The sequence below is a fragment of the Typopeltis vanoorti genome, chromosome 5 (assembly GCF_054136105.1).
Source record: "Typopeltis vanoorti isolate ZY-2024b chromosome 5, IOZ_Tvanoo_1.0, whole genome shotgun sequence".
Lineage (NCBI taxonomy): Eukaryota > Metazoa > Arthropoda > Arachnida > Uropygi > Thelyphonidae > Typopeltis > Typopeltis vanoorti.
In genome coordinates, this window is record NC_143553.1 from 24,419,731 (window position 1) to 24,432,986 (window position 13,256).

The following is a 13,256-nucleotide window of genomic DNA, read 5'->3' on the forward strand; positions in this document are numbered from 1 at the left end:
TTCAATATGGTGTGAAAACGTTGTGTTTTACCAACTGGTTTTTCTGTACTGCAAGATGAAAAACCGAAATTGAAGGAGGAAAAAACCCTACAACCACCATATGGCTGACTAACTCATCATATGAAAAACCCTTATGAAAATTATTCCCTTCCTCGACTTGTCTTTCATAATCAAACAGAATCGTCGATAATAAATGAGAGTGAGAATAATACAATGGTAGAAGTAATATTTCCGTATATGTATCATAATTATTTCCCCAGGCTTGGGTGAAATAAGAACTAGTACGCTTCATTACTTTTAAAAGAAAACATTTGCTAGCTTAGAGACAGCTTTTTAATAGAACTGAAAGTCATTTATTATCCTTGCTGAAAGTACAGCAGATGATTTTAAAAGGGTTTAAATTTACACTAATTAAAATTTTTAAATTTTCTTTATCGATCTTCCTCTATGACTAAAGACTCACAGAAGTAGATCGAGAGATAAATCTATAATTCATACTGTATTTTATTGATTAAAAGGATAACTTGATTAATTACATGCATCCTGACGAGTAAATTAATTCAAGATCCCACATGCAATGCTAGAATCTCTGATAACAAACGATTTGTTTATCGCATATACCGGAGTTATAGAAGGTGACATGCATGTGAATGTGATACGAATACCAACAATTCCGAAATAATATTTGTAGATTTTGAAAGCATCAACCTCTCATTAATCAAATCCTACAAACTGTTGAAGAGTTTCCAAATATCTTAGAATCTAGAAACAAAACTACGGCAAAATTAGAAGAAAATTAGCCATTATATTTAATGATAAATTATGGTCCTATAGGGAAATCTCCTCTTTCATTAAAGACTAAATTTAAACTTCATTATGCAACTAGTATAACACTATTACTTGATTGGTTCGAGAATTAGCCTAAGCCGAAAATAACATGACTCAATCACCTGCTTTGAAATATCCCGTTCCATAACATCTTAAGATACTCATGAAGGGATCGTTTTAAAAACTGGGTGGCGTTGAGACTTAGTAAACGAGAACAACTTGAAATACAGTCATCCCTCGACTTACGTCGGAGTTCCGTTCCATCAGGAAGGACGTAAGTCGATACATTAAACAAACACAGTTATAGGGGTTAGGGACTTAACCGTAATAAGTATACTGTCATTTTAATTTTTAAGCCTTATAAAACTGTACTATGTATTATTGCCATTATAAAATAGGAGAAATCACCCAAATCTTCCTCCACAATCATATCTTCATTATCTTCCCTATGTGAAGGACAAGGCTGCGGCTCTTCTGGTGTAACTTTTTTTTTTTTTATGAAAATATCCAATGTTCTTTGCTTATTCCTCTTCTTCTTTTCATGATAAATTTATTTATAGCAAGGAAATGCATCATGTACTTTCCTTTCTACTAATACGTAGCGTTCAACATTGGGGTCCATGTGCCATATCACGAATGGTTTTAGTTTATATCCAGCTACATTAGCCCCTAACGGAATCATAACACGGTCTTTAAGAGCTTTGAAACCAGGCATAGACTTTAGTTTTTTGTGGATAAATGTCCGGTGGGGCATTTGTTTCTCCAAAGCAACGTGTCATCTATTAAATATATGCTGTGGCAAATAAATTTCCTCCGTAATAATTTTATCAAATTTCTCCACAAACTTCACGGCACTTGCAGACTCCAATTCATTTTCACATTATATCGCAGCGCAAAACTCTGCTCGAATCTCGTGAACCAACAGGAAGAAGGGTTAAATTCGTAGTCGTAATTGGACCTGCTTTTTCCTTCAACATGTTGAAGAGACTTAGGGCCTTAGCGGTTATGGTCATAGTGCTAAGGGGTATGCGCTTTTGGTTCAGGTCCTCTATGCATGATGGAAGTAGCTTTTCCAGTCACTGATAAGACCTTGTAGTTACTTCGTCACTATCGTTGAACTTGCAACTTCGTTTCAAGATTAATTGCTCGTTCTTTTTTTGTGATTCTTCACTAGGTTTTTTAATTGGGCGTGTAGGGGCCAAGTTGCACAAAATATTTAACAATAGTAGGATGTGGGTCACTTTAAACCACACGTGATTGGTTGTTGAGATGATCACGTCATTGTGGGCGTGACGTCATGAGATTGGAATGTTAGGAATTTCCCTGAGGCCATATGTGTCAGTGACGTAAGTTCCTTTGTTTTGGTTCGCGTATGGAATTATGGGTGATGGTACAGATAAGGATTCGTGTTGTGATTGGTGGGACACATTGAACCAGATCAAGATCAAGATAAGATAAGGAATCGAGTCGTAGGTGTGTGTTATTATCAGACGAAGATAAGTGACGTCATTTGTTAGTTGTAAATAAGTGACGTTATTGTTTTGAATGGAAAAGGGAGATATATTACTGGATAAGGAATTGTGTCGTGATTGGTGGGACACTTCTGATCAGATCAAGATCAAGATAAGATAAGGAATCATGACGTGAATGTTTGTTGTTATAAAGTTTGGAATGTTTGGAATTTCGCTGGGGCCCTCATCTGTCAGGGACATCACGTCGTGTGTTTGGTTCGTTTAAAGCATTGTGGGTGTTATTTAGAGATATAAGAATCGTGACGTTGTGTTTGGAAATTTCTGGGGACCATATGTCTCTCTGTAATATCACATGGTGTTTTGGTTTGGCTATGGAATTGCGGGCGATGTTTTTGAGATAACATATCCTGGAATTTTCCCAGGGTGACACACATCCCTCATTGTCGTCATGTTTTGTCTTTGGTTATCTATAGATGGCTGTACTAATTTTCCAATACTCCCCGTCTCTTTGATACTCCTGCATGTCTATTCATCTTCCATGTCAAAACCATATAACTCAGTTATTATCAACTCTTCTGATGCTATGACCAAATCCAAAACTGTTGAACCTCTTGTTCCCTCTGTTACATGTTGCCTAAGACATTTGTCCCTCAATAATTCTAGAAATTCCATTCATTTATTGCTACATGCATGTTCCTCGCCCCAATATATACTGTAGTTAAAATCTCCCATAATAATCATTATTCTTGCACTTGCCACACTCAACTGTCTCAACATCTCCTGGTCCCCACCCTCTATACATTTTGGGGCATTTCTTTCCTGTTAAAGGGTGGGAATTTTTAGAGTAGAGTAGAGTCGTGATGGCGGCCGTGTTTAGGATTTTTTGAATAATTTAATTATATGCTGGTGTCCCTTAAACATGCAGTTTTTTTTTCTTCTATAGATGGCTGTACTAATTTTCCAATAAATTTTGGGGTATTTCTTTCCTGTTAAAGAGTGGGAATTCTTAGAGTAAGTTGTGATGGCGGCAGTGTTTCGCTTTTCTGAATTATTTAATTATATACTGGTGTCCCTCAAACACACACTTTTTTTTCTTCCATAGCTCATCCATATTTTCTTCTACATTCATATTCTAATTCAAATTCATATTTATTCATAATTCATCCGAATATTTTGATTTCTCTAAAATTAAGATCTTAAAGTTCAATAAATAAATAAATCTTGTGTGAATTCAAGGTGATTTCAGAAGTGATCTTACTTAAACATACATAACGCATCAACGACACTGTTTGTTCTTTTAAGTTCACATATTTGTTTCACAGATATTATTTACAATGCAATATGCAGAAATAGGAATTTACAGATATCACAAATGCATATGGTGTTTTTCTTGTCGTAACATTTTTTTGATGAGGCATGTTTGATTTCCTGATTTTGATACTGCTTCCCAGATGATTATCGAAATTTCCGCGTACACTAATATTAGCAGTACTGCTATAAACGCAAGTATCTGCCACTTTTGCGATGGTTCTTGATTTTCACCTGCAAGGAAAAAAATCATTGATAGTAATGAAAAAGTTAGCAGATTACTATAATCTTAATACAGCAGTTAGTTTTGGAAGTATCAAAACTTTACAGAAACATAAATTTGCCACATGAAACTGTGAAAAGTTGGTTAGCAACACAGCCTACGTATGTGAGACATAAACCCATTAGAAGAAAGTTTAAACCAATCAAATCAAAGTCCCGACACTTTTACACACTTTTCAATGTGATTTGGCAGATATGTCATCCCATGCAAAAGAGAATGGGGGGGTGTATTTCCTTCTTGTGTGTATTGATTGTTTTTCCCGATTTGCGTGGGTTCGAACAGTGAAGAAGAAATCAGCAGACGCTATTCTTAATGCTTTCGAGTCTATTTTTAAAGAGGAAGTGCCATGTTAGCTAAACACTGATCAAGGAAAAGAGTTTTGCAACAAGAAAGTTCGTGCATTGTTTAAGAACCATAGTATTCATTTCTACATGACCAGGAGCGAAATGAAAGCACTCATTGCAGAAAGATTTATCAGAACATTGAAAACAAAGATCTACAAATGGATGACGTATACTCAAAGCAAAAGTTATACAAAGGTTTTGCCGACCCTTGTACATACTTATAACCTCACACAACACCGCACTATCGGTATGGCTCCTTCGGAAGTTAACCTTCACAACGAGGATCGTGTTTGGAAATATTTGTACGAAATCCAAGAGGAGACTACGAAACCAAAATTTCAAGTAGGTGATAGTTTCGTTTTAAGTGGTGATACCTACAAATTTAGAAAGGGGTATTGGGGTAACTGGATACGAGAATTGTTCACTCTTTCTCAGGTTATTAATAGAAACCCTGTAGTATAAAGAGTTCGCAGTCGGGACGGAGAGATAGTGGAGTGAACTTTCTATGAACTTCAACTGCAAAAGGCTGATACACCCAATGAACTTCCGGAAGATGTGTATCTAATCAAACAAGTACTTAAACACTGCAAACAGAAAGGAAAGCTTAATTTTTTTGTTAAGTGGCTCGGTTATCCCTCATCGTATAATTCTTGGGTTCGTAGCGAAGATGTTTTACTTAATCCTTCCCAGTAACGCCAGTATGAAAATGTTTCCTACAAACACGCAAACGAAATTTCAAGTGGAATTACCACACGAGATCAGACGTAAAGGTAAATGGGAAGTTGCTCTTGTCGAAATTCATTTTCCGGGAAAATTTAATAACATCGATTCCGGTTACGATGAGGTTCATATGATACGTGCAGTTGGAGGACGAGGAGGAGTCAACAATATCGACTACAAAAACATCACAGGAAATAAAGTTTTCGAAAAGTTTAAAGAATGATTTTACAAAGCGTGCAAGATTCCCGGCAGTTACAATTCACCCTCTGAACTTCTTCAAACAGTATTTGATGTGAGTTCTGTGATTACTGGAAAAAAAGGACCCAAACAACATCATTTCTCTGACAGTCCCAAAAGATTACAACTTGTTGTTTCCCAAGGAGGCCTCAGGTTTGGGCCTTCTACTGCGTTTTAATCAGATTGGTGTTAAACAGAAAGGTACAATCACAGGGAAATATCCAGTTGATATAAAGAGAGGTGAAGCCGCATATTTTGTTTATTCTGATTTAATCCAAGAACAGGTAGTTGGTGATACATGTGCACCATTGATACGAGTTGTTCAGTGCAGCACCAAGTGTTCCTTTGTTTTTGCTCAACCTGATTATTATCCGTTACGAAAATAAACATTTCAGTCAATTAGCATTGAAATTCGTTCTGACAGCGGCGAGTTGTTCCACTTTCGTGGCGGCAAGACAATAGTTAAATTACAGTTCCGACAAGTGAAGGATGACTGATTATCTCATGTATTACACAATGAAGGCAGGTGGGGATTAAATGTTCACGGGCCCCCAAATACAGCGTGGGTACGGATTAGGTAGCATTTTCAGAAGTGCCTTCTCCTTTCTAAGTCCACTTTTAAAACCTGCAGCTGAATTTGTTGGTCGTCAAGCCTTAAAAGCCGGTCAGCGTATGATAGGAGATGTATTGGAAGGGGTACCTGTACGTCGAGCCTTTATAAACAGAGCATCAGAAGCTGGGAAAACCATTGCTGTAAACGCTCAGAGCCGATTATTTCAGAGAGGTCAAGGAAGCAAGAAAAAAAAACGAATACTAAAAAGCGCAAGCGAGATGACATCTTTTGCTGAGGATATGATGTCAGAGTTAGATCTTTTTTCCCACCCTCGTGTCAACATGTATGTGGAAAGAAGTTCTTATGTCACCTACCAACCAATATCCAGTACTGACAGTGGAGGTCCTGTGGAGTTTTGCATACCAGGTATATCTGAAGAATACTTGGATTTGGGAAAATCATACCTACGCGTTCGTGTGCGCATGACTGACAATGACAATGATAAACCTATCGAAGATTCTTCAGTTGGTGTTGTGAATAATTTTTTCCATTTCCTGTTCAGTCAAATTGACTTTTTTCTCCAAGATAAACTAGTGAATGTGGCATCAGACACCTATCCTTATATGGCTTATATTGAAAACCTACTAAATTATGAGAGGGATGCTAAAAACAGTCAACTGATAAATGAACTATTTGTTAAAGATGATGTGGCTAATGTTAGTGATATGTTTACCAAAAGTGAATGTGGGAAGCGTAGACGACAAGCTCGAATTAACCAATCGAAAAGTGTCGAGATGCTTCGGCGAATACACGCTGGCATCATGCATCAAGACCGGTACTTGATCAACAACGGTACTGTTCGTGTTCGTATGGTTCGCAGTTCTCCTCCGAATTTTGTTTACTGACTGCAAATGCTGATCTAAGGCTAAAATGCAAATTGAAGAGGCTACACTTTTGGTACCAAAATCAAAATAAATCCAAAGATTCAACTGGCTCACCTGTCTGTGTTAGACAAGTCAAACATGATATATCCCATCAATCGTGTGGAAGTGTCTTATTTTTCGATTCCCAAGGATATGTCTGATACCACACGAGACAATCCGTATCTAGGTGAAATACCATGTAGATTAATTATTGGACTGGTCGCTAGTGATGGATTTAATGGCACTTTCAACAGAAATCCATTTAATTTTCATCATTTCAATCTGAATTTTCTATTAGTGACAGCTGCCGGCATTCAGTATCTCTCACAACCTTTGACTCCGAACTTCAAAGAAAGGCATGTTACAAACAAAGATGTTACATGTCACTGTTCACATCGCTAATGTAAACAGATGGAACTTATGAGGAATACGTAAAGGGAAACGTTCTATATGGATCTGACTTATCGCCAGATCAAAATGCAGTTATCCCCCCAATGTCAGCCTATTAAGAAGAGGAAGTGTGCGACTCGAAGTCAAATTTGCTCAACCTCTTCCTGAAAACATCACAGTGGTTCTTTATGCAGAATTTGAGTGTACGTTATCCGTAACAAAGGATCGTTCTGTGTTACTGGACTATGAACACTGAACAATTAGTAAGCATACTAGAGTTAGAACCCACCACAAGAAAAGTGGGTTTAGGAGTTTGTGCTCGTGATGAATTGCTACAACATTCGATCAGAAAACAACAGTCGATGTTCGTCGTGAACACAGATCCGACCTGGTTGCCAGGACAACATTGACAAGCTATCTATATTAAAGACAAACACGGTGATTTTTTCGATAGCTTCGGTCGTCCACCTGAAAACGATATTGTTAACTTTCTGAATATCAACACTAATAAATGGCATTATAATTCTGTAGCTGTACAAGCTAAGGAATCTATCGCGGGTGCTTTGCATTGTGAATATTTTTTAATATTGAGATGTCGTGGTCATTCTATGGAAAATATTATTAGCAAATGTTATTCTAAGGATTTGTGGTTAAATGATATTGTAGTAACTTATGCCGTTACATATCATTTACTGAAAATAAAAAACAAATAAAAACAATTTTTTTTTTCACTTACCATTTTTTCCGTACCAGTTTCTTATTCCCACGCTGCTTTCGAGGAGATAAAGAGATGAATTTGGTACTTCTTAGAGCTCTCTTGCGGGCAGGGATTGGAGTGGAAGCATTTTCCTCACTCGGACTGGCTGATGTTGATGGTTGATGGGAATGGTTCTGGGTATTCGGTTTGTTCAGAGAAAGTTCTGGACGTGGCAGTCTATGTTCCTGTTGCTCACCTTCTGTGTGAGCCAACTGTTTTTTTCAAATCGAAATACTTTTGCAGAACATTTAAATATGCTTTTACTTTTTCATCTGCATGTTTATTTCTTATTTTTAAAATGGCACTCATTTCATCTTTTAATGTGTACAGTTCACGCTCCCCTGGTGAATGGAGTAGTGTAAATTTTTTAAACATATTCATTTTCTAATAAGCGAACTCAATAAAGGAACAATGATACTGCCTAATAATGGGAACAGTGCTCCCTCGTGCTGTAAAACTAGTTTTCTTCTAGTAATGAAGAGAAGCGATTTGTTACTTAGTGCTCTTATAATTTTTTTTTTCCTTCGTAGGCTTGACTTCTGATTATGTTTTAGTGGAATATTTCAACATAAAACATTTTTGCAGATTTGACAGAGTGTGGTGATTTGATTGGAAGTGCAGTGTTTTAACATGTTCGTTGCCGATCACGCGTTATCGCGTGGACGTCGCTAACTAAATAAAAAAAAATAAAAAAAATTTGGCCACCACACGAAATTCCAATTTTCAGCTTGGCAATGAAAGTGTTAAAGCATCATTTGCTTGTTTTGGAGAGGAATGAGATAAGTACTTGATGAGATATTCATAGCGTTTATGTCTATCAGCCATTCAGGGATAAATACTGTATTGGGTTCTTCTCCTGGCAAAATCCGTGACCTTAAGCGTAAAATATCAGGTGTTTCCTGTCTAAAGTCTAAAAGTAAATATGAGTTTGGTTCCTGTGTTGCATCTTTATAAATCTGAACTAAAACGTTCGTTTGTCATGGAAATTCTTGGGAAGCTAAATGAGAAAACTGTAAAGAGTCTCGGGGATTTTTAAAAGCAATAACATAATGACTATTGAGAGAAATTGTACGAAAATGTGTACCCTTACACAATAAATTTTGTTTCAGCAGAATGACACCAAGGTTACGGTGATGTGAACCTTTTATAAAAACATCAGCTATTTCCGTGCTGTCCTTAGCCTCGTGAACCAAATCATCGACTATGAGTAAATTTCTCTGATTAGAAACAAATTCAGGTAACTTCAAACCATTCACGAATTTTATGTTGGTAAATTTTTTAAATTTATCCTGTTTTTCATTGTAACAGTAAACGATTCGCTCTGGTGGTGGTTTGATTAGTTGATTACAATGTTCTATGAGAGCAACGCGAATGTTGTTTTTCCAGACCGAGTGGCTCTAGAAATAATGCATGTAAATAGATCTGTGAACATATCGAAAATCATAACATAATTAGACTGTGATTATTTTTATATAATCAGAGATCATATAAAAACAAATATATAATTGATTTTAATATCAAAAAATCTCCCCTTCAAGATTTTTTTTTATATCACAGTCACCAAGTGATCATGCCAAGACGAATTTTTTCTTTTAAATTCGAAGAAAAAAAGAAAAATTTGGGGCCCGTGGTAACAAACTCAACTATAAAGTCACCATCGAGTTCGTCACCTAGCTCCCCGAGGTTATTTACTCACCGTCTCACCAGTGGACGGTGAGTAATCGCCCGTTTTTCACTGAAAATGACAGAATCGGTATCTGTGTATAAATCCATCTTTGCAAAGGCTCCATGACCTCATATAACTTTATCCTTCCGTAGGCAGCTACAAATGAGGAGATCACAGCATTCCCTTTCCTATTTTCAGGCTCATTGCCTTCAATAGGAGAGTAGGCAACCAACGTCTGCTCTTCTGAACCTAACCTGGCATCTTGGATAACTTTGCTGTTATCTAAAAAAAGTTCTATGAGGTCTTCATAAGAGGAAATCACCTGGGTCTGAGTTCTTAACATTCTCATGCCAAGCCTTCCCCATAGAGAGTTCAAACAAAGCTTAACAAGTGAACGTTTACCAGGGTTTTTACTAACGTGTTCACTATTTAACATAACACCTTCCCTTAGCAAAATCTCGTCCAGATGAGCCTGTCAGTTTTGACCTTCAGGCCATCCAGCTGCTTCCTGTTTCAGCTTCAGAAAGGTATCAATGTAGTGAGCAAAGAAGTTTTCTTCCCATTCAAATTTTTGAGAAAAATGCCACACCTCGTAAAATTCTATAACTTTATAACCGCGAGCACGTGCTAAATCTAATTCTGGAGTGCACCAATAACCTGTAAAAGATCAGTCCGTATGAGAGCACAATGGGGCCATTTCAGATGCACACTTTCCACACAGGGGGAAGATAAATTTTTCGTTAACTGTGATGGGCAAAACCAGTAAAAAGAGATCGATAGGTGCTTCCACTTTTGCATGGCAAATACCAAAGTATTCCCCAGGGGAATAGTCAAAATTATCGAGAATAACTTCGGGATGCCCCATAGGAAATACATGGTATTTCATTACCCATGGATAAAGGCTATTGAAGTCCAAATAGCGAATAACTTCCCCTTTTGACTGAATTTTGTGATACATTTTGTAGCAGTCGGTTCTGCCACCATGCAGAGCACTGTGAGGTTAAATGGGATCTGGAATATTAAGAACAGCAATAAAGTTTTTCAAGGCTGTGTTTTCAGAAATTTCTGTATTAAACTGACATTCCCAAATTGAGATCACATCGAATCCTTGGTTATGAAAATAGTTTTTGCGATCCTTTGTTTGCTCAAAAAGGGTTATCATGTTTGTATTTCTGTGTGGTTGGTAAGTTTTTGCTCTATAGCAATTTTGACACCCATGGAAGAAGCAATCGTAATATTCATAAATTAAGCTTCCACATTTCCCATCGACAAAATAAGGTCCGATGCAGACCCCTCCCACAGATCGTGCATGTTGTATGGTTATGTGGTTCTGTTGTTCTTGAGCTAAACCAAACCCTTTCGACTTTGCACGTTTGCCCTTATGTAGCCCCAAGCAGGAAGCATGGCCAATGTGTTAGGTTTCAAAATGTTTTGGAGAAATACTATCAAACATACTACTGCAACTGTGATGTCATGGAGAAAGGGATCAATCTGGGTGAGCTGTATGAAGAGAGTGCAAAAAGTATGGCAACTGTCATGCAAAACATGCACGTCATCTTTCGTATAAGCTAAAAGTTCCGCTTTCAGACAGTATTTAGTGTCTAGCCGATTTTCGTACCAAGTCTCGAACTCTGTACGAGTTTCTTTGTTCATAAATTCCGGCTGGAAATAAGATTTTTTGCGGATGACTCCATGATAATCCAAAGAATCGGATGTGTGAAACTTATGAGGAAAGAAACCCTTACGAACTTCTGGGAGATCGAACATGGCTTGTAGTTTACTAAAAGCAACACTAATGTAGGAAAAACTGTAAAGAAATATGTTTAATGGGTCATAATAGATAGCAAGTATCTTCAATCTGTCAAACACTACACGGGGTTAGAAATTTTTTGAAAATATATTCCAAAATAAAGTACCTGTCAAAACCACGAAAATTGTGTGCAATCACACTGGCATTTTCGTATTTTGGTTTGACAGTCTGAAGGATCCTGTCATCTTGTCCTCGTTTCATGATATTTTTGACAGAAAACAACTCATCTAGAAACTGATCCACACAGTTTTCACCACAGAACTTGCTTTCGTGACTACCAAAATCAGCTATACATAATACCGGAACATTACAATGATTTTTAGCAATAGTCTCTGTGTCAAAAAATCATAAAAATCTCCTTATTTCAGATTTTTGTACAAAACCTCCAATTTTTGTACAAAACACATTTGTTTTGGGTGAACTAACTTGCAGTGACTGCAGAAATTTTTAGGTGGGCAGACGTGGCTTTTATCTGTAGAGAAAGTACCCAACACTGTCCACGACGACGGAATTTTGAACAAATATTATTATGTGCAAATTCAGACATTCGTCGCCCTAGAAAAATCTATTGCATCACTCACACAAAAGAAGGTTCTGCACACTGATTAGCATTTGTGTGGCATCAGGTACACACATTTTTACATCTATGCATTTGCATATGGATTTATTCTTTGAATGTTTTTAAGCAGCTGGGGCAATAATAGAAACCTGCAAACAGAGCTGGCATACTATGCACAAAATCATAATGAGAGCTGCGGTACAAAAGACAGATCTATTTACTTGCATTTGGACCACAAAATACCACTGAAAAATCAGCATCTGCTGAAAAACTTACGATTTGGTATTCTGGAGTCAAATGCTTTTGAAAGAGATCTGCTTCTGGAATACCACAAGAAATGAGCAGAACCCCTGCAATTTTGTGGAGAGTTAAAGCCCTCTTTGTTTGTAACATTTATGATATAACTGCACTTGTCTGTATGTTTGGGCATCATCAGTGAGTGCAGAAACACCCAGAACAAGTGCTTGGGCCATGCAAAGATTGTCTTTGTTGGTAATTTTCACAATAGCTTTTTTATTTTCACAAATTCATCCAGGCTAAGCAGCGTTCTTCTTTTAACATTGGTTATTCCACCACCATTGTTACAGATGTTAATCAGTACAACATCGAAGACAAGATCATTTGCAAAAAGAAACTCACGTTTCAATTGGGCAACAGCATAAAAAGCATCAACTATGCTTTGGATACTTAGTTCAGAAAGTAATATGAATGGTAAGTTAATGTTGCTTTCTAAACTGGATGCACTAATGCCCAACCAAATGTGAGAAAAAGTTCCTAAACTCTGAATGATCTCATTAAGCATATCTCGAAAAAATTAGAAAAACACTCTGGTGGGTGGAGTTCAAGATCACGAAATCTAACTTGGTACTCCATTTGATGAGTTTGATATTTGATAGAGAACCATGACCAGCACAACAAAACATTATAAAAATCCCTGTACAGTGTGGGGTCAATAGTAGAAGTAGAGACTTTAGTTTCACATCCAGAAACTGAATGTAAATTATATAAATTTTTGGGGGGTCATGACTTCCTCCAACCACACCAGCGATTGTTACATGAGGATTAACACCTGTGCTTTATTCATTTTCTCCACCATTTTCTCCTGTCAAATCAACCTCTACAAAAAAATATTCCCATCCCCATCAACAAAACGAATAACAGATGATCGCTATTAAAAAAAATTACTATCTAGATTTCAGAAATATTGTTCAGAAATAAAAAATCATAAGGTAATTTTGTGATTTCAACACTACATCATGATGTTTTACTAACACTATTTTACTAAACATTAGCCCTCAGTATCTTTCTCCAATCACTAACAAGCAAAACAAGCAAAAAAATAAATAAAAATATAAAAATATAATGACTAATGCTATTTTCACTTAAAACAAAAACAGTTTGAAATA